Source organism: Trichechus manatus, unplaced genomic scaffold (assembly GCF_000243295.1).
Source record: "Trichechus manatus latirostris isolate Lorelei unplaced genomic scaffold, TriManLat1.0 scaffold00055, whole genome shotgun sequence".
Classification (NCBI taxonomy): Eukaryota; Metazoa; Chordata; class Mammalia; order Sirenia; family Trichechidae; genus Trichechus; species Trichechus manatus.
The window spans coordinates 7646141-7673925 of NW_004443991.1; the positions used below are offsets into that span (position 1 = coordinate 7646141).

At 37.7% G+C, this 27785-nt stretch overlaps 1 protein-coding gene across 3 annotated transcripts in view; it reads left to right on the forward strand.

The window, feature by feature from the left end:
• Positions 1–27785, forward strand: part of ALCAM (activated leukocyte cell adhesion molecule) — a 231949-nt gene that overhangs the window by 40942 nt on the left and 163222 nt on the right. Inside the window, exon 1 of one of the 3 annotated variants that reach the window (XM_023732881.1) lies at positions 15495–16531. The exons of the other annotated variants lie outside the window; for them this stretch is intronic. The gene's annotated coding sequence lies outside the window, so the exon portion shown is untranslated. Of the gene's footprint in view, positions 1–15494; positions 16532–27785 lie in introns of those variants that run through there. 3 annotated transcript variants of the gene reach the window in all.

The window sequence follows — 27785 nt, forward strand, 5'->3', positions numbered from 1 at the left end:
AGGGAGGATGGGTGGCAGTTGTGTTAGTAAGGCAGGACCTGATCTATAAGACTGGATTGTGTCCTGAGGCAATCTCTTGAGATATAAAAGACAGAAGTGGGCAGTGAGACAGGGGGACCTCATACCATCAAGAAAGCAGTGCCGGGAGCAGAGCGTGTCCTTTGGACCGGGGTCCCTGCGCCAAGAAGCTCCTAGTCCGGGGAAACACTGATGAGAAGGCCGACAGAGAGAAAAAGCCTTCCCCTGGAGCTGACGCCCTGAATTTGGACTTTTAGCCTACCTTACTGTGAAGAAATAAATTTCTCTTTGTTAAAGCCATTCACTTGTGGTATTTCTGTTATAGCAGAGCTAGATAAAACTAACACACATCCTCTAGAACTTTATATTTCAGCAAATATAATTACTCATTCAGGGTCTAGTGTTCCCCAACAGATTTTATGTTCCATGAGAAAAGGGAATATTCCTTTTTTTCTCCCACTATTTTGGCCCATAGCTGAAGAATGCATATTTAGTTAATAATTTTTGAATGAATTATAATGAGAAGATGGTCAACTTTGTTAACTGTAAAGACAGCTCAAATCCAGGCTGGACCACTTACTAACTGTATTTATTACTTTGAACAAGTTTGTTTATCCTCAGTTTTCTTATCAGGAAATTGTGAGATAATTACACCCTCCATACGGTTACCATGGAGTCCCTGGGCAGTGTAAGCAGTTAACTGGGCTCGAATGCTAACCAAAATGTTGGTGGCTCAAGTTTACCTAGAGGCACCTTGGAAAAAAATCCTGGTGATCTACTTCCAAAACATTAACCATTGAAACCTCTACAGAGCACAGTTTTACTCTAACATGCATGGGGTTGCCATGTGTCAGAATTGAATTGAAGGTAATTTTTTTTTTTTCATGATTATTATGGAAGCTAAGTGGGGTAACATATGTAAAGCACTTAATCACAATGGGTTTTCTATAAATGTTACTTCCTCCTTTCCTCATCAATATTTATATTTGTTCTTTTGAAGTAGTTGCTGTGATTTTGATTAGCATGCAGCATCCATGCCCTTTTCTTGTACATTTTCTTAGGATATACAGAATATAATTTGTTTCCTGTTTGTCAATACTCTTTGAATGATTGATTATGAGTCATTTTAGTGTCTCTGGGAATGGAGGAGTTACTGCTTTCTTTCTTTCAGAAATGAATATTCTTTTCTTTGCTAAAGCGTAATAAGGGCTGATCTTATGATTAAAAATACCCGAAAAAAATTGTTCTTTTGCTCATTGATTTGAGGGGTTTGATTATGTGGTGCATTGGTGCTGACTCACCCTGAGTGAAGAAAAGTGTTTCATTCACTTTTCCTTCTACTTTTGTATGGTTCTTCTCATTCTTAGAAAGGTATTTTGTTGTTGTTTTTAATTCATCACGTGTAAGTTGTAATGTATACCTTGTGCTTTTTAAAAATGTCTTACTCTAGTTTTTAAAGGAAAAACAGAGTAAGAAGGTTGAAGAGGCGACTTTTTAAGAATAGTAAAATGCAATTTTCACCAGCTGTTCTTTTTTAAAGTAGATTTCAGTTTCTCACATGGGGCACTGTGTGTGTTAGCTAGCTTTAGAGTAAGAATTTAGAGTAAGAATGCTCAAAAAGCTTTGATGTTAACACTCCATTTAGAAACAGCTGAGAGGTTGAGTATGATGCTATTTCTCCTTGAATCTGCAGTCAAGCAGATGTACTTCTTTCAATTTGTCTACACTACCATGAGATTAAAAAAAAAAGTTAATGACAGTAGAAATTTACTTTATAGAGCAAACTTTTCTAAAACTATGGCTCGTAATGATTGAGAAATGGGATTTTTTTTTTTTCTTCATGTGTCTGTTTTGCTACTAAATTAATTTGATGCATTAACGCTCACCTGCCTTAGAATTTTGGGGGTTTTAGCATCAGAAATTTGTGACCAAAATAAAAATGAGTGGGGAAATGTTATAAAAAATAATATATTTACAGAAAAAAAAAGCTAAATATTTATATTATTCAGTTTTATCTCCAGTTTCTTTAGTTTTTTAATTACTCACACACACACACCCCAAAACACTATTTGTCACTAATAAAATATTTACTGAGTTCCATTTTTTTAATAGAAATACCAAAGCACCTCCTTGGATTTCTTACACCTACTCTTTTGTTTCTGCCATTTTCTTTCTTGCTTGAAAATAAACCTTCCTTGTTAATTTCTGAATCCTTGAACTGTTGATAGATTCTATTTTCTTCTAAGATCCTTTTTTTCCTCAAAGTCCCAGTGCATCTATAATATATCTCATTTTTAGTAGTCCTTTAAAGCCAAAGACCGAACCAAACATGTTTCCGTCCAGTTGATTCCAACTGATAGTGACCCTATAGGACAGAGTAGAACTGCCTCGTAGAGTTTCCAAGGAGCACCTGGTGGATTCAGACTGCCAAGCTTTTGGTTAGTAGCCAAACAGTTAACTACTGTAGGGTGCTATATTCTCCTGAGGAGCAGCTGGTGGGTTTGAACCGCGGACCTTTCATTTAGCAGCCAAGCACTTAATAACTACACCACCAGGGCTCCTATTTATTATAAAACAGTAAATTTATTCTCATTTTTCTCAGAAAGCAAAAAATGTGGTAGTGTAGTTTGTCTAAGTTTACATTATTAACCACCCATTTTCCTTTTTGGGGAGCTCTGGTGGTGCAGTGATTAAGAGCTCGGCTGCTAAACAAAAGGTCGGCAGTTCAAATATACCAGCTGCTTCTTGGAAACCCTATGGGGCAGTTCTGCCCTATCCTGTAGGGTCGCTATGAGTCAGAATCAACTCAACGGCAATGGGTTTTCCTTTTTGGAGAAGTAGGTGCTCCTTATTTACTTCCTGAAAGGCTCCAGTGAGGCCAAAGAAATTAAATTTAAGGAAGAGTTCTGGAAAATGTATGTTAAATAGGCAACTTGATTTCTGAGTCACATTCAGGTTTGGTGGCACTTCTTTGAATTGCTGCATTTTAGTGTAAAATAGTTAAGTTCAGACTACATAAGATATGACTAATAAAAATAAAAACAAAGAACGGGGGTCAGGGAAACACTAGTGTTTCTCGAGTGCTAATGGGAAAATGAGGTAATAAGTCAGTAAAGGCTATATTATAGTCACCTTGACAGCTGGTAAAGGTGTTGCCCCAACTGTGTCGCAGAGAATATAATAACTGTGACGTTTCAAGAGTCATTTTGAAAGAGAAGGTCCAGAGACCAAGAAGGAAAACAAACATAAAGGGCCAGATTTTTTAGATCTTAAAGTAGTTGGTAATAAAGTTTCCCATGAGGAAATTAAAAAAAAAAGTAGCTGACTAGAAATTATAAGTAGTCCCAAAGAAGTCTTATTTTTTCAGTGGAAGTAGCTCCTTCTGATCTGAGCTTAACAGCTTGTTGTGGTCCAAGAAACAGGTGGTTATAAGAAAGTAAATTTTCCTGGAGAATAAGTAAATAATAGTGACATACAAGTAATTATAGTATCACATAGTTCACATTCTGAAGAAGGTCAAATTGTGAAGATAGAACTCAATACTGTCCCCAAATAAACACGCATTGAGTGCCTACGGTATGCCCAGCATGACTATGGGCTCACTGTTCTGACAGTCTGGATATGTCTATGGTAAATGGATGAGTCAGAGAAAGAAATGAATTCTATATGTATATTTATATACACTCACATATACAAAAACTTTTTTTTTTAAGTGAAAGTTTACAGTTCAAGTTAGTTTCTCATACAAAAATTTGTATATACATTGTTATGTGACCCTAGTTGTTCTCCCTGTAATGTGACAGCACACTCCTCCTTTCCACCCTGGATTTCTCATGTTCGTTCAGCCAGCTCCTGTCCCTTTTTGCCTTTTCATCTCACCTCCGGACAGGAGCTGCCCATTTAGTGTCATGTATCTACTTGAGCTAAGAAGCACTCTCTTCGCGAGTATCATTTTATGTCTTAGAGTCCAGTCTAATCTATGTCTGAAGAGCTGGCTTCAGGAATGGTTTCAGTTCTGGGCTAACAGAGAGTCCAGGGGCCACGTCTTCCGGGGTCCTGCCAGTCTCAGTCAGACCATTAAGTCTGGTCTTTTTACTAGAGTTTGAGTTCTGCACCACACTTTTCTTGTGCTTCATCAGAGACTCTCTGTTGTGTTCCCTGTTAGGGCGGTCATTGGTGGTAGCCAGGTACCATCTAGTTCTTCTGGTCTCAGGTTGATGGAGTCTCTGGTTTATGTGGCCCTTTCTGTCTCTTGGGCTAATATTTCCATTGTGTCTTTGATGGTCTTCATTTTCCTTTGCTCCAGGTGGGTTGGGACAAATTGATGCATCGTAGATGGCCACTCACTAGCTTTTAAGACCCCAGACTCCACTCACCAAAATGGGATTCAGAACATTTTCTTAATAAAATTTGTTATGCCAGTTGACCTAGATGTCCCCTGAAACCATGGTCCCCAGACCCCTGCCACTGCTACTCTGACCCTTGAAGTCTTTGGTTGTATTCAGGAAAATTCTTAGCTTTTGGTTTAGTCCAATTGTGCTGACTTCCCCTGTATTGTGTGTTGTCCTTCCCTTCACCTAAGATAATTCTTATATACTATCTAGTTAGTGAATACCCCTCTCCCTCCCTCCTCACCCTTACCATCAAAGAATGTTTTCTTCTGTGTTTAAACCTTTTCTTGAGTTCTTACAATAGTGGTCTCATACAATATCTGTTCTTCTGTGACTGACTAATTTCATTCAGCATAATGCATTCCATATTCATCCATGTTATGAGATGTTAGCAGATTCGTCATTGTTCTTTATTGTTGCATAGTATTCCATTGTGTAAATATACCATAGTTTGTTTTTCCATTCGTCCATTGATGGGCACCTAGGATGTTTCCATCTTTTTGCTATCGTGAACAGTGCTGCAATGAACATGGGCATGCATATATCTATTCGTATGCAGCTCTTATTTCTCTAGGATATATTCCAAGGAGTGGGATTGCTGAATCTTATGGTACTTCTGTTTCTAGCTTCCTAAGGAAGTGCCAAATCGATTTCCAAAGTGGTTATATCATTTTACATTCCCAGCAGCAGTGTATAAGTGTTCCAGTTTCTCCATAACCTTTCCAACATTTATTATTTTGTGTTTATTGCATTGTTGGGGTGAGATGGTATCTCATTATAGTTTTGATCTGCATTTCTCTAGTGGCTAATGATTGTGAGCATTTCCTCATGTATCTATTAGCCGCCTGAATGTCTTTTTTGGTGAATGCCAGTTCATATCCTTTGCCCATTTTTTAATTGGGTTATTTGTCTTTTTGTTGTTGAGGTTTTGCACTGTCTTGTAGATTTTAGAGATTAGATGCTGATAGGATTTGTCGTAGCCAAAATTTTTTTCCCAGTCTGTAGGTTGCCTTTTTACTGCTTTGGTGAAGTCTTTTGATTTTTAGGAGCTCCCAGTTATCTAGTTTCTCTTCCGGTGTTTGTGCATTGTTAGCAATGTTTTGTATTCTGTTTATGCCATGTATTAGGGCTCCTAGCATTGTCCCTATTTTTCCTTCCATGATCTTTATTGTTTTTGATTTTACATTTAGGTCTTAGATCCATTTTGAGTGACTTTTTGTGCATGGTGTGAGGTGTGGGTCTTGTTTCATTTTTTTGCAGATGGATATTCAGTTATGCCAGCACAATTTGTTAAAGAGACTGTCTTTTCCCCCCAATTAATGGGCTTTGGGCCTTTGTCAAATATCAGCTGCTCATAGGTGGATAAATTTACACCTGTATTCTCAACTCTATTCCATTGGTCTATATATCTCTTGTTGTACCAGTACCAGGCTGTTTTGACTACCGTGGTGGTATAATAGGTTCTAAAATCAGGTACTGGGAGGTCTCCCACTTTGTTCTTCTTCTTCAGTAATGCTTTACTTTCAGAGGCCTCTTCCCTTTCCATATGAAGTTGGTGATTTTTTTCTCCATCTCACTGAAAAATGCCATTGGAATTTGAATCGGGGTTGCATGGTATCTGTAGATTACTTTGGATAGAATAGTCATTTTCACAATGCCGAGTCTTCCTATTCGTGAGCAAGGTATGTTTTTCCGCTTCTGTAGGTCTCTTTTCATTCCTTTGAACTGGAAGCTAAGAATGCCACCTGGCCACTTTGGGCTCCTTATTCCTCTGGATCAACAGTCAAAGAAGGGAGTTACCATCCTGGCTTGTGTGATTGATCCTGATTACCAAGAGGAGGGAAATCGAATTGATATTACATAATGGAGGTAAAGAAGAGTATGTCTCAAATGGAGGAGATCCCTTAGGGTAACTCTTAGTACTACCATGCCTTGTGATTAAAGTCAGTGGAAAACTACAGCAACTCAATTCTGACATGACTGCTAATGGCCCAGACCCTTCAGGAATGAAGATTTGGGTCACCCCACCAGTCAAAAAACCACAACCAGCTTAGGTCCTTGCTGAGGGCAAAGGGAATATGGAATGGGTAGTGGAAAAAACGTAGTTCTAAATACCAGTTATATCCACATGATCATTTGCAGAAATGAGGACTGTAATTGTTATGAGTATTTCTGCTTTGTATGTGTGCATCAAAACTTTTTGTTTTCTTCACTTATAAAATATAAGATGTAACAGGGCTATTGTATGTGTGTTTGTTGTATCATGTTAGGTGCAAGTATAACTTTATAATTGTCTTTATTAAGAGATTATGTATGGTTTAAGGAGATGTGTACAGGCGCCAAGTTGACAAGGGGTGGACTGTAATGGTTAAGATGGTGTGTCAGCTTGGCTGGGGCATGATTCTCAGTGTTTTGGCAGTCATGTGATGTTGTGGTCACTTCCCAGTTGAGATTTGATATGTGATCACTCCCATGATGGGATCTGCTGTGAGTAGCCAGTCAGTTGAAGGGGAGTTTCCTTGGGCGTGTGGCCTGCATCAAGTGTTGGTGGACATTCTGGCAGGGCTCAGGGGCTGTTGCTTATTCTGGATCCTGCAGCTGGCTCCTGTTCATCTGACCTCTGGTTACTGGGACTTGAGCTAGCAGCTTACCTGCGGTCTTGCCTGTCTATCTTGGGATTCATCAATCGTCCCAGTCTATGAGCAACAGCCCTGCTCTCTGACATGCCAATCTTGGGTTTGCAAGCCCCTGTGGCCATGTGAATCAGGAGAAGCCTCTATCCTGACCCATGGACTTGGGACGTTACAGCCTCTACAACTGCATGAGCTATTTCCTTGATATAAATGTCTCTCTATATGTACATATTTATATGCTTTACTGGTTTTGCTTCTCTAGAGAACCCAGCCTAAGACATAAATAAATTTTTAAAAGTGCTCAGTGTCCTCAACAAAATTCTAGCCAATAGAATTCAACAACATATCAAAAAAAAATTCACCATGATAAAGTGGGATTTATACCAGGTATGCAGGGATGGTTCAACATTAGAAAAACAATCAATGTCATCCATCACATAAATAAAACAGAAGACAAGAACCATACGATCTTGTCAATTGATGCAGAAAAGGTATTTGACAAAGTCCAGTCCCCTTTCATGATAAAAACTCTCAGCAAAGTAAGAATAGAAGGGAAATTCCTCAACATAATTAAGGACATTTTTACAAATCCAACAGCCAACATCATCCTAAATGGAGATAGTTTGAAAGCATTCCCCTTGAGAATGCGAACCAGACAAGGATGCCCTTTATCACCACTCTTATTCAACATTGTTCTGGAGGTCCTAGCCGGAACAGTTAGGCTAGAAAAAGAAATAAAGGGCATCCAAATTGGTAGGGAAGAAGTCAAAGTATCTCTATTTGCAGATGATATGATCTTATACACAGAAAACACCAAAGAATCCACAAGAAAACTACTGGAACTAATAGAAGATTTCAGCAAAGTATCAGAACACAAGACAAACATACAAACATCAGTAGCATTCCTCGACACAAACAGAGAGAACCTCCAAGAGGAAATCATCAAATCAATACCATTTACAGTAGCCCCCAAGAAGATAAAATACTTAGGAATAAGTCTAACCAGAGACGTAAAAGATCTATACAATGAAAACTACAAGACACTACTGCAAGAAACCAAAAGAGACCTGCATAAGTGGAAAAACATACCTGCTCAGGGATAGGTAGACTCAACATTGTGAAAAATGTCAATTCTACCCAAAGCCATCTATAGATACAATGCAATCCCAATCCAAATTCCAACGACATTTTTTAATGAGATGGAGAAACAAATCACCAACTTCACATGGAAAGGGAAGAGACCCTGGATAAGTAAAGCATTACCAAAGAAGAAGAATAAAGTGGGAGGCCTCATACTACCTGATTTTAGAACCTATTATACAGCCATGGTAGTCAAAACAGCCTGGTACTTGTACAACAGATATATAGACCAATGGAACAGAATTGATCATCCAGATGCAAATTCATCCACCTATGAGCAGCTGATATTTGACAAAGGCCCAAAGTCTGTTAATTGGGGAAAATACAGTCTCTTTAACAAATTGTGCTGGCATAACTGAATATCCATCTGCAAAAAAATGAAACAAGACCCATACCTCACACCATGCACAAAAAGTCACTCAAAATGGATCTGAGACCTAAATGTAAAATCAAAAACAATAAAGATCATGGAGGGAAAAATAGGGACAATGCTAGGAGCCCTAATACGTGGCATAAACAGAATACACAACATTGCTAACAATGCACAAACACCGGAAGAGAAACTAGATAACTGGGAGCTCCTAAAAATCAAACACTTAAGCTCATCAAAAGACTTCACCAAAGCAGTAAAAAGGCAACCTACAGACTGGGAAAAAAATTTTGGCTACGACAAATCCTATCAGCATCTAATCTCTAAAATCTACAAGACAGTGCAAAACAACAAAAAGACAAATAACCCAGTTAAAAAATGGGCAAAGGATATGAACAGGCACTTCGCCAAAGAAGACATTCAGGCGGCTAACAGACACATAAGGAAATGCTCACGATCATTAACCATTAGAGAAATGCAAATCACAACTACAGTGAGATACCATGTCACCCCAACAAGGCTAGCATTAATCCAAAAAACACAAAATAATAAATGTTGGAGAGATTGTGGAGAGACTGGAACACTTATACACTGCTGCTGGGAATGTAAAATGGTACAACCACTATAGAAATCCATTTGGTGCTTCCTTAAAAAGCTAGAAATAGAAGTATCATACGATCCAGTAATCCCACTCCTTGGAATATATCCTAGAGAATTAAGAGCTGTCACATGCATAGATATATGCACACCCATGTTCATTGCAGCATTGTTCACGATAGCAAAAAGATGGAAACAACCGACGTGCCCATCAATGGATGAATGGATAAACAAATTATGGTATAGCCACACAATGGAATACTATGCAACGAAAAAGAACAATGATGAAGCTGCAAAACATCTTATAACACGGAGGAATATGGAGGGCATTATGCTGAGTAAATTTAGTCAGTCACAGTAGGACAAATATTATATAAGACCACTATTATAAAAACTCAAGAAAAGGTTTAGTCACAGAAGAAAACCTTCTTTGATGGTTGCGAGGTTGGGGAGGGAGGGAGAGGGGTACTCACTAACTAGGGAACATCAAAGAGGGAACAAATGTATTTTGGCGGAGGTGTGGAAGGTGTATGCACTGAAAAGAGGAAGATAAAAACCGGGAGATTTATCATCCCTGAGGAAGTATGGAGGAAGAGGATTCAGGGATTTTAGACTTAGTCTGGGTGTATTTTAAGCTTGCAAATCAATGATGGATTAGTAGTGACTTTGCTTCATAGCACTTTTTTTTGTTTGTCTTTGTTTAAGGATTGGCAGCCGGAGAGCCAGTGATTTAGTATGCGTGTTCATATTCCATAGACTCCATTTAAAACATTTTTAGGTATTTTATTATGTTATTTCCTTTAATCATAACAGTAACCCTCTGAGATAAAGTCATTAGCTTTATTTTGGAGGTGAATAAATAGCTTCAGAGAGAGTTAATGGTTTGACATACACATTAAATAATCACCACCAATGTTCTAGCTTATTTAATTGAATGTAAGAGGAGATCATAAAAAATAAGGAGACCAAATTCTCGGATTGATAGGAAAGGGAAATAGTATTTGTGCTGATTATTTTTCCTTTGTGGCCCATAAAAAAAAAAAAAAAAAAAAAATTAGGCCTTTGTTTTGAACATAACACTGAAAATACCAGGTCTTAATGACCACATAGTCTATTTATGAATTGCATCTTTTAGTATTTTAAAAATAGGGACAAGAAGGAGCTTGATATAGGAATACCAAAGAAATCACTTTCATTATTATCTGCTCTTTTCCTCAGCCTTCTCTATCCTGATGAAGGATCAAGAAGGAGATGGTTTATGATAGATAAATGCCATGCTGAAAAGTGGATTAAGACTTATCACCCGTAGAAGTCCTAGGTACCAAAGCCTTGACCAACCCGTGGCATTTATGGTGGAGCGCTCAAGAAAAGATATTCTAGTTGAGAAAATTCCTTGAAGATTTTTGTTGATTCTTTAGTCAAAGACCTTGATGCAGTTAAAAACATTCTAATCCACTTTTAGGGAGTAAGTTTTGAATAATTGTGGCCTCTCCAGGATGAAAATATTTTAAAACAACTAGTGATTCCAATATTAATTTCAGTGGTCCAGGTGGTACACCAGGCAGAATATTTGTTTGACTTTCTTCATTTTTACTTGGATCAATACGCTTTATGAACACTGATTAATGAATTAATGCTTCTGAATTTTTGCCTTGCCTCTGGGTTATTTTATAGCTGTGGGCAAAGTGTGTGCTCTTTCAGACCACAAGTGATAAATGGAGAAGATAGTGTCTTTCTTCCTCTTACAGGGGCTGCAGTAATCATTTAATGCGTGCAACATGTTGGGTGTTATTATCATGGTACAGTATTGGATTTCTTTGGAGTATTATAAGCAGAATATTGAGCAATAATAAGCTAGAACAGCTTTTCAACAGCCTGTGTTCAAGCCACTGGCAATTATGAACTTATGCCAGATAAACTTATTTTGTTCTCCATTCTCTTTCTAACGTGTCAGTGGGGGACAGTGTTCAAGTGGGAAAGAGCGCTAATGGACAGAAAGAGCAAGTGTAGTCATTACTCTAGGGAAGGACATAGTTCAGCAATTGAGCATGCTTTTCAGAAATGATGAGACTCATAACTAACAGCTGTGCTAGTTATGTACTGAAACTATAGCAGCCATACCCTTTTACAACATAGTATGTAGTTAAGTCATATACTTTTACTGGATTCTTCTAATATGCATTCCTACTATTAGCAATAAAAGAAACAACTGGTCACTGGTGCATTTTTGAAAGAAAAAGATGAAATTTTTATAAGGTCTACATTCCAATATTGCAGATGGAAAATCAAAAAGTCCTTAGAGCGACCTTATTACAATAATTTATTACAAAGATTATACTGTAATAGTCTTAGTTCTTTACTATAATATCCTTGGTTCTTTGGGAAGTTTCTACCCACTATTCAATAAAAATATTCGCTGCATTTTATTAGGGCCTATTGTTAGACATGACTATTAACCTTGTTGATGGAGTCCCATTTGTGTACAAATTCCCTCACTAGGGGGACAAATGGAGCAAGAGCTTAATAAAGACATTACACTGAATCAGTTATCATAGATTCCAGAATTAAATAAATTTTTAACTATGGGGAGTATTTAATCACATTGTACTAGGCATTTTTTTTTTTTTTTTTTTTTTGCATTTGTTCTTTCAGGAAAAAAACAACATATAATCAGGTATTCTTACGTTTCTGTACAGTGTGCTTCTAATTCTCTGCCAAGACTATGTTTGCTTCTCTAGTGATTAAGATTTATATTAGACCAGTATTAGGTTATTTTGGTTGGTAACATAGTATTTTCAAACATTTAATTAGAAAATTATATACACGTATTTGTGAAATGATAGTGTTTTATTCTACAAATTAATTCTGTTCTAATTCTATAACATAAAGAAAAAGTCCTTTAATATTTTAAGTCCAAAACAATCACCACTTTAATAAAAACCTTGAGCTTGCAGTTAAGGGTGTGCAGACCTTTCATAGAGGGAAACAGAGGTAGTGAGGCCTTAATTATATAGTCAGTACCTTTGATTCATGATGACATTTTATCTTGAATCAAATGAACTACCCTTATTTGAATAGTTTGGAGAAAACCCAACTGGCACTTTTTAAAACAAATGCATTTTGTTAAAAGTTTCAAATTACTCAATCATTCACTAATATTTTTGATGCATGTGCCATGGACACTGTTCTAGACACACACATTTTCTTTTAGTAGTTAAGGGTGCCACCTCAGAAGTCAGACAATACATACTAGGAAGTTACTCCAACTCTTCATGCCACAGTTGCCTTGTGTGTGAGAAATAGTATGTACCTCGTAGGTTTATTGTGAGGAAAAAATGCATAAATACAAGCAAAAGGTATAGAAAAGGGCCTGAGGCACAGTATGCTTTCAGTAAATTTTAGATATTATTAACCATTATTTTCTCATTTAATACTCTCAAAACACATGCTGGGTACTTATTATTGTTCCTATTTTACAAGGAACCTAGCTGCCTAAATTACATAGCTAGTAAAGTAGCGAAATTCAGATTACCACTGAGATCTGACTGAATCCAAAAACCATGTTCTTTCTACTATACTGAAGATGAGAAGGTTTTTTTAAAGTAAAATAAATAATATGAGCAAAAGCATGTTGATATAGGAATAAGAATGTTTATGGTTGGATAATGGAAAATTAACCTTACTTGACCTAGGCATCATGATTTTACAGTGTGGATAAGTAATACTGAATAGTTTTCAAGAGCTAGTTTAGAGCATGTCTTAGACAGGCATTGTGTTAGTCATCTAGTACTGCTGTAACGGAAATACCACAAGTGAATGGCTTTAACAAAGTTTATTCTGTCACAGTCTAGTAAGCTAAAAGCCCAAATTCAGGGCATCAACTCCAGGGAACAGCTTTCTCTGTCGACTCTGGAGGAAGGTTCTTGTCATCAATGTTCCCGTGGTTGAGGAGATTCTCAGCACAGGGACCCCGGGTCCAAAGGATGCGCTCTGCTCCCAGCGCTGCTTTCTTGGTGGTATGAGGTCCCCATCCCTCTGCTAGCTTCTCTCTTTTATATCTCAAAAGAGATTGGCTCAACACACAGTCCAGTCTTGCAGATTGACTCCCATCTCATTAACATAACTGCCACCTGCCCTACCTCATTAACATCGTAGAGGTAGGATTTATAACACATAGGAAAATCACATCAGATGACAAAATGGTGGACAATCACACAGTACTGGGAATCATGGCCTAGCCAAATTGATACACATATTTTGGGGAGACACAATTCAATCTATGACATTCTAACATTTGGCCCCCCAAAATCCATGCCCTTTCCACATGTAAAACATATTCACCCTATCATATCGTAGCAGAAGACTTAAATCAACTCCAAATCTAAACTCCAAATTCCTCTTCATCTGTGAAATCTAGAATACAAGTTATCTGCTTCCAAAGTACAATGGTGGAATAGGCACAAGCTAGACATTGCCATTACAAATGGGAGAAACTGGAGGGAAAGAAGGCATAACAGGCACCAGGCAAATCAACAGAACACATTGTATTAGCCCTCAAGGTTTGAAAATAGTCCTCTGTCCTCTGAAACCAGTCTCCCAATGGCCCTGCACTCCAGACCCAGGTATTGGCCACTCTCCAGATTCTGAGTGGAGGCGCCTCGGCCCTGAGCTTCAGCTCCATCTTCCAGGCCCACTGGGACAGCAACTCAGCTCCCTTGGCTTTAGACACGCCATTCTCCTAGTCCATCTGAGTGGTGGCTCTACCATTAGAAACTCCAAAGGCCATGGCTCCACCCTTTGAGATCTGAGAGGTCATGGCCATACTCTTTGAGACTGAGGCAGCTCGACTTCCTGTGTTCCTTGCCTCCTCAGCTTCTGCTTTTCCTGGTTCCTTAGCCTCTTGGCCCTTTGGGACTCACACCCATGTCTGCCCTGCTGGGGCAAGTGTTCCAAAGCTCTGTAGCTCCACCAATAAGTGCTTGAAGGCACCCCACTCTGCCAGTAAACTTCAGCCAGAAGGTACTCAGCTCTCTTGTTCTGTGGGTTGGCTCCAGCACTGTCTTGTGCTGGTCTTCTGGTTCTGCCACTGCCAGTTCTCTGCCACTGCTTCTCACAGTCTGTGCCATCTCCAGTGTACCAGCTCTCCTCACTTCCTTCTGTTTCCTCTATCCATTCACAGTTTCAAAACTGCTTCCACATTTTAGGTATCTGTTAGAGCAGCACCCCACTCCTGGTACCAAATTCTGTGTTAGTCATCTAGTTCAGCTGTAACAGAAATACCACAAGTGGATGGCTTTAACAAACAGAAGTTTATTCTGTCACAGCATAGTAGGCTAGAAGTCCAAGTTCAGGGTGTCAGCTCCAGGGGAAGGCTTTCTCTGTTGGCTCTGGAGGAGGGTCCTTGTCAGGCATTATAATTTGGTATTTCTAGAGGTCAATATTTGAAAGAATTGATAATGTTTGGATATGCCTAAAGGAGACAGTGAAAGACAAGTTTGTTTTAAAAGGGACAAGATTAGCAAGAGAAGTGAGGATGAATTTATAGACTCCAGGTGTGAAGCTCTGCAATCAGACTAAAATGGCATCAGACAATGAAACCATATGCAGAATGCCATGGACATTTCAAAGGAATAAATGATTTGTTGATAGACTGACTAAGATAGTCTATCATAGATAGGGAGATTTACTTCTTTTTCACTTAATATACAAAGCTAAATTGAGCACTTACTATGTGTCTGCCACACATTGTGTTAAGCACTGTGGATTCAGCTGTGGGTAAGGCGGATGAGGTCTTCCCCTACACAGAACTCACACTAGTGAAGGAGGCTTAAAATAAACAAATAAACATCCATAAATAGGAAATGACTGATTGCGATACATGCTGTGAATGAAATAAATAGGGTGATGTAAGAAAAAGCTAATGGTGGGAACACATCTACTTCAGATGAGTGGTTGGACAGCTTCCCTCTGAAGTGACATTTAAACAGAAACTAGAAGGATGCACTAAGGTGCACCTGACTCAATTGCCTCATATGCATGCAAAAGCTGGATAATGGATAAAGAAGACCGAAGAAGAATTGATGCCTTTGAATTATGATGTTGGTGAAGAATATTGAATATACCATGGACTGCCAGAAGAATGAACAAATCCGTACTGGAAGAAGTACATCCAGACTACTCCTTAGCAAGAATGACAAGACTTTGTCTCACATACTTTGGACATGTTATCAGGAGGGACCAGTCCCTGGAGAAGGACCTGGAGAAGGACATCATGTTTGGGAAAGTAGAGGATCAGTGAAAAAGAGGAAGACCCTCAACAAGATGGATGGACACATTGGCTGCAACAGTGTGCTCAAGCATAACAATTGTGAAGATGGCAGAGGACCAGGCAGTGTTTTGTTCTGTTTTATGTAGTTTTGCTATGAGTTGGAACCAACTCGACAGCACCTAACAACAACAACAACAGAAGGATGGGAAGGAGTCATAAGAAGTGCTGAGGAGGAAGACTTCAGTTACAGCAAAGTTTGAGTAAAATGGGGTTGGTGGGAGAGAACGACATTGTCATTTTTAACTGCTGAATTTGCAGTGGCGCCGGCAGTGGGTAGTGAACTTTAAATATCCTGAAATTACTTGAAAATATGAACTGGTATGAGATCAATATTGTAAATGTTATCTTAAGGAAGAGTTACCCTTTTAGCAATAACAACTCACACTATTAAATAAACTTAGAGCAATATTTTTAAATTTGAATATATGTTCTTGAAGGTCTTGGAACAGATTCTGACTTAGAAGTTCTCTGATGGGGCCTGAGATTCTTGATTTCTGTCTACCATATTTCTATGCAAATAACATGTGCCTTCTACATTTGTTTGCCAACCATGCCCGCCCCCTGAGAGGTATTTCATAAGCACCACTACACCAATTCTTTTTTCACATGTTGCTGTAAAAAAATTACCATAGTGCACTTATGAAAATATCTCCCTGATGGGAGTCCACAGTTCACAAACAGATGAGGAAGGTGTACATTATTTGCATAAAACACGGTAGTTCCCAGGTGTAATATAAGTGATACAGATCTGAGTACCACATTTTGAGTACCAAGGCTGAAGAGAGAGGGGCAGGAACAAAGGACAGAATCTGAGACCGATCACAGGAAAGGGGAGGAGGAAGAAGAGCCTGGGGAGAGAATGGGGCAGGTAAGAATGATGAAAAGAACACCGTGTGTAGGGATTGGAAGACAGTTATAATATTATTCCTTGGACCATGATACATACTTATTACTATCTTCTGTCTTCCCAGAGTTCTAAAAATGTTCACTTTGAACCTGCATCTATGTTTTATTGATGTTCTACTGTGGCCGAGGATAAAAGCTTAATGAGCTAGTAAGTAACATTTCCCAAGTAACTGCCACTGACGTAGCAGCAGCAACTCAAGAGTATCCTAAAAATATTATGCAATTTATAGTATTCTATGATTTATAGAACTTATCCACATACATTTTCCCTATAATGAGTGCTACTTTTTGTATTCACTTTATGTCAGACACTGTGCTAATGTGCTTTATCTCATTTAATTATTGTGATGATGCTGTGACTTAGCTGCAGTATTTATTCTATTTTACAGAAAAGTTAAAAAGTCACCTTCCCAAGAGGGAGTAAGTGGCAGAACTAGAACTTGAAATCTGGGGTGTTATGCATGAAGGTCCTTTATTCTTAACAATCTTACTATACTACCTCCAACCTGTGGATGGCAGCATGCTTAGCTTATTTGAGTCTCACTCTAGAGATGGGGGAGCCCTGGTGGCACAGTAGTTAAGAGCCTGGCTGCTAACCAAAAAGGTCAACAATTCAAGTTCACCAGTTGCTCCTTGGAAACCCTGTGAGGCAGCTGTACTCTGCCCTATGGGGTCGCTATGAGTTGGAATTGACTTGAGGGCAACGGGATGATGATGATGATGTCTAGAGATGGGAAGAATGAGGCTAAAAGATGCCCCAAGTTGCTTAAACAATAAATAGAGAATCCAGTGTTAAAATTCAAAAACTTTGAAATCTCGTTCTGTATGTCACAGTTATTAAATACTTCTACAATCCTTTTAGTGTTAAGTACTAATTTTTCTGGAAAAAAATTACTTTCTTGTTTGAGTTCAGGCTGTGCCATATGTTTGACGGCACATTGGTTCTATTTGCCCTGATTGTTTTTATTGTATAGTATCTAGCTATGGGCAGGTTAGGGGAGCCGGTGTTCCTCCCTCTTCCAGAGTGGACCCTCTGAGTCTGTCAGAGGAGAACTGTGCATCAGAGGAATCTGACGGGTTTTGTGCCTCTGCTAAATGCTTCCAATCCGAGAAAACTGATTTTTGTTCTCTAGCAGTGATTTAAAAAATAATATATTATAAAAAATTAAATGCATTACACTGTAAAAATCATATAATTACTCCTGTAAAACTACAGATGAAAGCAAGCACAGAAAATTTTAGTGTAAAGTTTTTAATTAGCTTCTGATTAACTCTAAGCTTATGTTTTAAATGTACCATGCAGTACCTTATAATAAGTAGACAAATTAAATAGCCACTAATATGTACATGATAAAAAGTTTAATACCACAGCTTCAAGGCATTTTTGCTGGCAAAGTTTTAATATGTTTTACTCTAAATGGAGGTAAATTGTATAGAGTTGGGGTATTCACATGACTATTGGAATTGCAAAAATCTTCTTTCAGAACTTCTTGAGAAATAGCCTTCATCTAGTTGGCTATGTGGTTGGTGATCTGTTTATCTCTTAGAAAATGGGGAGGCTCCCTTTCAAGAATGAAATCTTACGTGATTTGACTTCTGTTACTACTTTTTATAGGAGACCTATTCCTCCAGTTGAAGACAATGCTAACCTTAGGATCCTAGCAAAACTATAAACTCTATTTTGCTATTTTTGTAGGAGCTTTCTTGTCTCTGTTCCACATTTTGAGGATTATAAACTGGAAACTTAATTTGAGTGAAAGTCAGGGCATTTTTCAAGCTATATTTAGTACCTTAACTTGCTGAGTCACCTTGGGCAAGTCATGTGAACTCTCTGGGTCTTTGTTTTCTAATTGGTAAAATTAGAAGGTTAAATTAAATGATCTGTATAGTTGGTGTGAAATCATAAGAATCCTATTTCTATATCAAGTCTGTTTTTGAATATTTTTGACACCTAAATTCTTTCTATAATATCTTGTAAATAAAAAAAAATACTTAGAAATGTTTTTAAAAGAAATTTCCCAATATTCTGACAAGGAGAAAAACATTGAATTTGCGGATTGGCTTGTTAACTTCTTAAGCAGATAGGATTCTTCTGAATTAGACTTTGGATCTCATTGAACAAAATGCTATAAAATTCTTAAGCCCACACAGAATTCATTAAGATTTAGGTGCTCAGTCCCTGGATGCCTCTACTGGGACAATGATGATTACTTACACCTTTCAGTTCCTTTTAGGATTAACAGAAAATAAAGAATGTAAGAGCTGAAAAAAAAAGTTCAAGATGTATATCACTGCACGTCCCTTTCCTCTAACCTTGGATGTGTTAAAGGAGAGCAAGGGCAATACAGAACTACCCCTTACTTCAAATGCAAAATATAAATTAACATAAAGGTATTTTTTTTCCTGGACATTCAAGAACATGGCTAAAATTAACAAAAAAGAATCGCTGGACTTTCTTAACTTTTTTATTTTTTAGTGTTTCCATTCCTTGATTGAACAAAAGCAAAATTTCACAGAATATAGGCAGTCTTGTGTTTTTTAATACCATAATTGAGATATTCCTGTTACATTTAAACAGTTTTTCTATCCAGGGAGACGTGAAAACTCTGCTGCCTTCCCCAGGGTCAGGTGGGATTATCATGTGTGAGGAGGAGAGAACCTTAGGGAGTGGGGATAAAAGGGGGAAAAGGAGAAATCATTTCCTTATCATCACCACTGCCCATCCTTTCCAAAGAACTTTCTCCAATTCTTAGTAATTCCTTGCACACTGGGGAAATGGAGAGAAAGCAAACACAGGCAGGAGAGATTATGTGGAGAGAGCGAAGCCAGCGTAAATAGGAGGGCAGAATGAGAGGCAAAGGGAATCTTCACCACCCTTTTATCACAGGGCTCCCACTGGCTGGGCTCCGTCTTTCCCTGACAAGATTCAGGTGCCACTGCCCTCTGCTGGGTGTATTTGTTTCATCTGTAATAAAGAGGTAGAGAAGGGAGAAGGGAAGGGGAGGGGAGGAGAGGAAAACCCTAATTTACAGTGCTTAAAACTTCCTTTGCTGCCACTTGCCCTCTGTCTCCACTGCTTATTACCATAGTCTGAAGATTGCCTCTACGTGGGGAGAGAAATAAAAGGGAACCTGGAGACAGGAAAGCCCTAGGCCTGCTCAGAGTCTACTGTTCTTCACATAATTCTCTTGCCTTGTCTGACACCTTCCCTAAAGCAAGGGCTCTTTTTTTCTTTTTTTTTTAAATATTTTATTGTACTTCAGGTGAAGGCTTACAGAACAAATAGTTTCTCATGAAACAGTAGTACACATGTTGTTTTATGACATTGGTTAACAACCCCACAACCTATTAACCCTCTAAATTCTCAACCTTTTTTTTTGGTGAAAATACACATAGCCAAAGATACACCGTTTCAACAATTTCTACATACACAGTTCAGTGACATTGACTACGCTCTTCCAATTGTGCTGTTATTCTCACTTAAGATGAAGGCTTACAGAACAAAATAGTTTCTCATTTAACAGTTACTACAAATGTTGCCCTATGACAATGGTTAACAATCTCACAACACATCAACAATATCCTTACTCAACCTTGGGTTCCCTATCACCAGCTTCCTTGTCCCCTTCTGCCTTCTGGCCCTTGTCACTGGACTCCTGTCCCTCATTAGTCTCATTTGGTTTTACAGGGCTGTCCACTCCCAGGCTGAACAGTGAACCTCGGAGGTAACTTCACCACTGAGCTAAAAGGGTGTCTGGGGGCCATACTCTCGAGGTTTCTCCAGTCTCCTTTAGGCCAGTAAATCTGGTCTTTTTGTGTGTGTGTGTGTGAGTTAGAATTATGCTTTACATCCTTCTCCAGCTCTGTCCAGAACCCTCTGTTGTGATCCTGGTCAGAGCAGTCAGTGGTGGTAGCCGGGCACCATTTAGCTGTACTGGACTCAGTCCGGTGGAGGCCTTGGTAGCTGTGGACAATTAGTCCTTTGGACTAATCTTTTCCTTGTATCCTGTTCTCTTCATTCTCCCTTGCTCCCGAAGGGATGAGACCAGTGGAGTATCTTAGATGGCTGCTCACAGGCTTTTAACACCCCAGACACTACTCACCAAGGTAGAATGTAGAGCATTGTCTTTATAAGGTGTGTCATGCCAGTTGAGCTAGATGTTCCCTGAGACCATGGTCCCCAGAGCCCTCCGCCCAGCAATTCAGTCCCTCTGGACGTTTGGATGTGTCTATGGGGCTCCCATGACCTTTCCTTGTACAGGTTGTGCTGGTTTCCCCTGTATTGTATACTGTCTCACCCTAAAGCAAGGGCTCTTAACTGCAGCTTCTGGGGTGTTCTTCTCTTTTAATAATTTTTTTTTTTATTGTACTTTAGATGAAGGTTTAAAGAACAAACTAGCTTCTCATTAAACAGGTAGTGCACATATTGTTTTATGACATTGGTTAACAACCCCAGGACATGTCAACTCTCTCCCTTCTTGACCTTGGGTTCCCCATTAACAGCTTTCCTGCCTTCTCCTGCCTTCTAGTCCTTGCCCCTGGGCTGATGTACCCATTTAGTCTCATTTTGTTTTATGGGCCTGTCTAATCTTTGGCTGAAGGGTGAACCTCAGGAGTGACTTCATTACTGAGCTAAAAGGGTGTCCGGGGCCATACTTTCAGAATTTCTCCAGTCTCTGTCAGGCTAATAAGTCTGGCCTTTTTTGTGTGTGTGAGTCAGAATTTTGTTCTACAATTTTCTCCAGCCCCATGTGGGACCCTCTATTGTGATCCCTGTCAGAGCAGTCAGTGGTGGTAGTTGGGCACCATCTAGTTGTATTGGACTCAGCCTGGTGGAGGCCGTGGTAGTTGTGGTTCACTAGTCCTTTGGACTAATCTTTCTTCTGGGGTGTTCTTAAGTGAGCTCTGTAATGTTCCTTCTTACTACCTGAAGTTGTAGGCAAAGTTTGGGGTGTTTTGAGGGTTTTGTGGGGAGAGAGTCCATAGAGTTTATAAGATTCTTATATATTCACTGGACTTCATTTTGGGTCTGCATAACCTAACCCACTTGTGCTTTTTAACTTTTTCTTGGTTTCTTATCTCCAAGTCTTTAGCAACCCTTACTTTGCTTCTGTGGGCTCTCCTAAAAACCTACCTACCATGTGCACAAAGGTCTTCCTACTGGAAAATGCCTCCAAATGATATACAAAGGAAGTTTCCAGACAAATCATTTCAAGACTGGAGACGACCTGTAATACTCATTAAAGTAAAATAAGTGGGGAAATCAAATGCTGGATTGAGATAATAAATATATTACCAAAAAAAAAAAAAAAAACTATGAAAAAGAAGAAGGTATTTTTACCCTTCATATGTAACCCTGAAGCATCTGAACTAAATATTTGAATGCCTAGAAAGGCTTGGAGTTGCTATGTGCTCTTGGGATTACACTACTCATATCCTTTGTAAATGCCCCATGACCAAGTAAATATTATCAAACCTTAGAATTAGAAGCTTGGGTTTTTTGACCTGAAGATTTTCCAGGGCTAAAAGCCCCCTCCAATGGAACAATCTTCCTCATGAGGTTTAACCAATCTGAAAACACTAAAGTTTAAAAGGAAAACTATGCACACAAGAGTTTTCTATCTCTTAACTTTAATTTTTGCCCTTGTATATCATAGCACCATTGATTTGAAAAAAAAAGAGGATTCTAAAAATTCCTCTCTCCAGGAATTTTTAATATTATGTTTTGTGACTCTGGAAGAGACTAGAGAAATACTTTATAATTTAAAAAAAAATTGTATATATAATGCATATATTAAAGATAGATATTATAAATATTAGAAATGTCGTATATACAAATACCATTATTTAACTTTCTGCTAATCTTATTAATAAGAGAATTTTATATTTAGCAAAGTGCAAGAAATAGTTGTTACAGTCCTGAATTTAATAAATATTTCAACAATTCTAATAAAAATTTTAGAATTGGTACTTTTAAAGGGCAATTCATAAAACATTTCATTTATATATCACTTAATAACTCTTTTATTTGTCATTCATAGAGAGACATGGTATTCGGTATGTGCACCGTTATACAAAGCAAAGTTAGACTACCAGTTTCTGAAATCATTAATCAAGAATAATGTATTAAAATGAGGTAGTGTGTGATTATGAGGGCATGAAAGAAATCAGGGTGGTGCTACAATGCACTGGAGTTGGTCTCTAGACTGCAGTTGGCATAAACAGGCCCTTTAGAAAAGGTGAAATGAATCTGTAATCTTTATGACTCAATAACTCATGTTTCTCCATTTGACCTCAATAGAGCCTCACACTGAGCCCAAAAGAAACATTCTCAATGAAAATGTATTGATATTCTTATTTACAGGAAAAAAAATTAAATGCCATGTGATATATCATTACCTGTGATTAGAATTTATAATCTATGCTTTGATACTGTGCCCAAGTTAAGATAATAAACTTTTTAAAATATTAAACCAACATTTTAAAAAGTTTAAAACTATAATTCTATCTGTGAACATTCTATTTTGCTTTTTAAAACTTAATATTAGGTTTCAACCACACTTTCTCTCACCCTTCTTTTGGTTGCCACATCAGTAGACTAATAGAATAAAAGCATCTGCCTGAAGCAAATTCATTGGTGTTCACTGTCAAAGAGATTCCCAAGAAACCGAACAGAAAAGGAATAAAAATGAAAGGCATGTTTTATTAAATGTCTTCTGCACCTGCTTCCTTTATCGTTTAGATTTGTTTGCTAAATCCCATGTGTACCCTTAATTTTTTTTTAAAGACCCAGGCATATGAGCTAGTGGCTGTTTTTGTCATTGCATTGTACATTTCTCTCAAAAATATTAAATTATTAAGGATAATAGCCTCATATTAAAAATAATAATAATGTTTCATATGTAGGGAATCTCCATGAAAGTTTACTGACCAAATAAAGCTTATAGTTGCTAAGCAGGTTGGTTATTTATTAAGCAGGCACTGTGAATAAAAAGAATATTTAAACAGCTGGTATCTCTGTGGTCCTACCATTAATCTCTTTCAGAGTGTGACAAGAAGTGATATTTAACAATAATTGTAGAAAATGTTAGTGAAAACCAATCTATTATACAATTTGCATTTTATTTCCAAAACAATATTAAAATAGTGCACAATGTACTCAGATGCATTTCAGAATTAAAGTTAACTATTTTGTCCTACAGAATTTATTTTGTGTTTCAGAATGAGTTGCTATTTATTTCATAATTATATACATTAAGTTAGAAGTCTGTTAAAATTTATTTCTCTAAAGTACTATTTGGGAAATTGCAGTATTGTGGATTTTTTTGAAAAAAAACTACACTAGACTGTACAAGAGAATTTGACTAGGTAATGAAAATTGAAACAAACGAACCAACAACACATGAATAAACAGGTTGTGTATAACCAATCCTGCAAAACTTTATGTAGTACAACAATGAATGATAATTTAAATGAACACGCATTACTGATATGTTTTTATGGAAAAAATTTTTTTAAATAAAAATTTAATTTGAAAATAATTTTAGATTTATAGAAAAGTTTTGAAGATAGAAGAGAGAGTTCCTATATGCTCCACACCGAGTTTCCCCTATTATTAACATTTTATATTACTATGGAACATTTTTCACAGTTAATGAACCAACACTAACATTGTTTATTACTAAAGTCCATACTTTGTTCAGATGTCCTTTTTAAGTAATACACTTTTTATGGAACATTAGGATTCCATATTACATTTAGTCAACTTGTCTCCTTATGCTTCTTTTGGCTGTGATGATGCTTAGACTTTTTTTTTTTTAAGGATCTTGACAGTTTTGAGGGTTGCTGGTCAGGTATTCTGTATACTGACCGTCTGCTGGGGTTTGTGTGATGTTTTTCTCATGATTAGACTGAGGTGATGGGTTTCGAGGAGGAAGGCCACAGTGGTGAAGTGCCATTCTCATCCCATCAAGGGTACATGGTATCAATATGACTTATCACTGTTGATGTTAACCTTGATCACCTGGCTGAGGTAGTTGTTATGGATTAAATTGTGGCCCCAAAAAATACGGGTTGTAAATCCTAGCCTCTGCCTGTGGTTATAATCCCATTTGTGAATGGGTTGTGTTTGTTGTTTATGAGGCAGGATTAGTTTATGTCAGTGAGGATTAGGTTATGTTTATTATGTTAATGAGGTAAGATTAGGATGTATCTTGAATCAATCTCTTCTGAAATATAAAAGAGATTAAACAAGCAAATGAGAGAGCAGAGATGGGGGAAGAGGGATGCCAAGCCACATGAAGATCGCCTAGGAGCAGAAGCTCAGAGAGACAAGCACCTTCCTCCAAGCTGACAGAGAGAGAAAGACTTCCCCTAGAGCCAGCCCCCTGAGTTCAGACTTCTAGCCTCCTAAACTGTGAGAATAACTTTATGTTTGTTAAAGCCACCCACCTGTGGTATTTCTGTTATAGCAGCACTAGATAACTAAGACAGTAGTGTATTATGGATTTCTCCACTGTAACCAGTTACCATTGAGTCAATTGCAACTCATGGTGACCTGATGTGTTTCAGAGTAGAACTGCACTCCATAAGGTTTGTAATGGCTGATTTTTCAGAAGTGGATTGTCAGGCCTTTCTTCCAAGGTGCCTCTGGGTAGACTAGAACTTCCAATCCTTCAGTGAGCAGCTAAACACATTAACCATCTGCACTACTCAGGAACTCCTCTCCACTGTAAAGTTACTCTTTCTCCCCTCCTTCCCATACTCTACTACCTGAAAGATGCCACTACACTTAGCCCATACTTAAGAAGTTGGGTTCTAAGAGTTTCTGCTTAAATTATTTGGAATTATCTGGCATGGGAGATTATCTGTTCTCTCCCATATATTTATTTGTTCAATCATTTATATTAGCATGGATTCATTTTCTTTTTACTTGGAGTACATAATCCATTACTGTTTTATTTTATTGTTCAAATAGATATCTTTTGAACTGTTTATTTACATTTGGAAGTTCCTGGCACAGTGCCAGAAACACAGTATGTGCTCAGTTAATGGTAATTGGATGTGAATCTAAATGTACAGATATACTCATGGGCTATTTCTTAATTAAGAAACAGGAAATGTACTTTATTGAGATGCACCTAATCCTTAATTGCAGATCCTCACATGTAGCCTTAGAAAGAAAAAAAAAAAAAGAGAGACGTAGTATATCATTTAGATATTGCTACAATAATGTGGCATTACAACCACCAAAACTTCAGCAAGCGGCGATAAACATTTATTTAGCTCAAGAATCTGTAGGGTTCAACTGTTCTGGCCTGAGTTTGGCTGGTCTTGGCTGGGCTCACATGTGAGTGTATGTGTGTGTGTTTGTGTGTGGGGGTGAGTGTAAAGCTGAGGGAGTTAACTGGTGCCTGTTATGCCTCAGGTGGCACAACTGGGGAAATTCAACTTTTGCCCACAATTGCCTCTTAATGAGAAGGAGGTCAAAACTGTAAAAAAAAAAAAAAAACAAATCCATTGCCATCAAGTCGATTCCAACTCATACCGACCCTATAGGACAGAGTAGAACTGCCCCATAGCGTTTCCAAGGAGCAGCTGGTAGATTGGAACTGCCGACCTTTTGGTTAGCAGCTGAACACTTAACCACCATGCCATCAGGGCTCCATGAAGGCGGCCAGTGGGGGTATATTCTCGTGGTGATGGCCAAGGGCAAAAGTGAACACAAATGTGCAAATGCTTCTCTCAAGCCTCTGGCTGCATCACATTCACTGTCATCCAGTAGACAGAGCAGGGCACAAGGTGATCTCAAATTCAAGAAGTAGGAAATGGACTGAGCCTCCTTAGTGAGAGGAACTATGAGGTCACATGTCAAAGGAGTGTTTAAGGAAGGGGTGGAGAATAGGGGCCATTAAAGCAATTGGTTTACCGTTCATAACTAGGCAAGGAAACATGCCTCAGCCCTCACTGGTGTATGTTCATTGTGTTGAAAGAAGTTTCCACCCCATTTTTGTTATGAATCATGACAATGAATTATCATTAACTGTGTCATACTTCAGAAGCTGTTCTTTCCAAACTGACGACAAATCATTTAAAAGTATAAGATAGTAATTTACTTTTCAATTCTGTGCACATCTTGGAGTATAATGAAATCTTACTGAGAAAATGCTTTTTAATAGAGATATGTTTCCAGTATGAATGAGGATTTCATGCAGCAAAAATTAAAGTGTAATAATGAACAGGTCGCTGACATGAAAGAATCAGCTAAGCCTGTAAATCTCCTCCTTATATATTTATGCCAGAATTTGACATATGAATAATCCATTCTTAGTGAGTATTCAGGAAAGGATAAACTCTTATTTATAGAGAGATCACCTTGGTAATAAGTCCTTCAAATAGAGTTATTGGCAATTGCAAAATATGCAGTTTACAGGTTTGTTATTTTAGAGGTAAATAAAAAATAAAATAAGCCTTTAAGAATTCATGCATATCAAATCTGAATTTGTTCTGTAGAAAAATACAAATAAAACAATCTAAAATAAATCTCTTTTTTCAAAACATTTGAAAATAATGTTTGAGATGTAATTAAACATAAACGTTTCTGTTTACATCTCATATTTCAAATACCATCCTGAAAGATGCGTTTATATTACACTTGTCTTAGAAAGCTGCTTATGTTTGAGGCAACATTTTGTAGTGAAAAACTATGAGTTTCAGAACCTTGCAAACCTGGGTCAAAATCCTGATTCCTATGTAAAATTGATTTAACAAGTTTTGACCTCTGTGAGCCTGTTTTCTTTTTTGTAAAAAGGAAGTAATATTGTCTATCTCGTATGGTTATTATGAGAATTTAATGATATATCAAATATCAAACATAGACCAGTGCTTCACACATAATGAACTCCTTCCTAATATTTTCCTAATATTTTGATATGTCTGTCTTTCAAGATGCATACTTTTACCTTTACTTAATACCATTCTTCCTAACAGCTACTTTTAAAAATGTCTTTCTGCCAAATGCTGGGGTACGCGCATCTACTATCCTCACTCTTAGGTTATCTGCCATTTATCTAGCACTTTGACTCATATGTGGTCAGGTTGTTCTAATCATAGTCCCTGAAATTTAATAGGAACATACATTAACCAGCTTGATATAACCATTTTGGCTCACTAATATCAGCATTAAAAAGATTTTCGATGGTGAGTGTGTTTACGTGGGTATGTGTAAATAAATAAACATATGTATTAAGCTGGAGAATTTTGTTCAGAACATTTTGAGAAATGTCTATTTAGTAAAGCAAACAACTTCAAATATTAAAATTTAGTTTTAATGTCACTCTTTCCTCCTTCCAGAGACAAAGAGGACTCTTGTTTATTGCTAAAAAAAAAAAAAAAAAAAAACA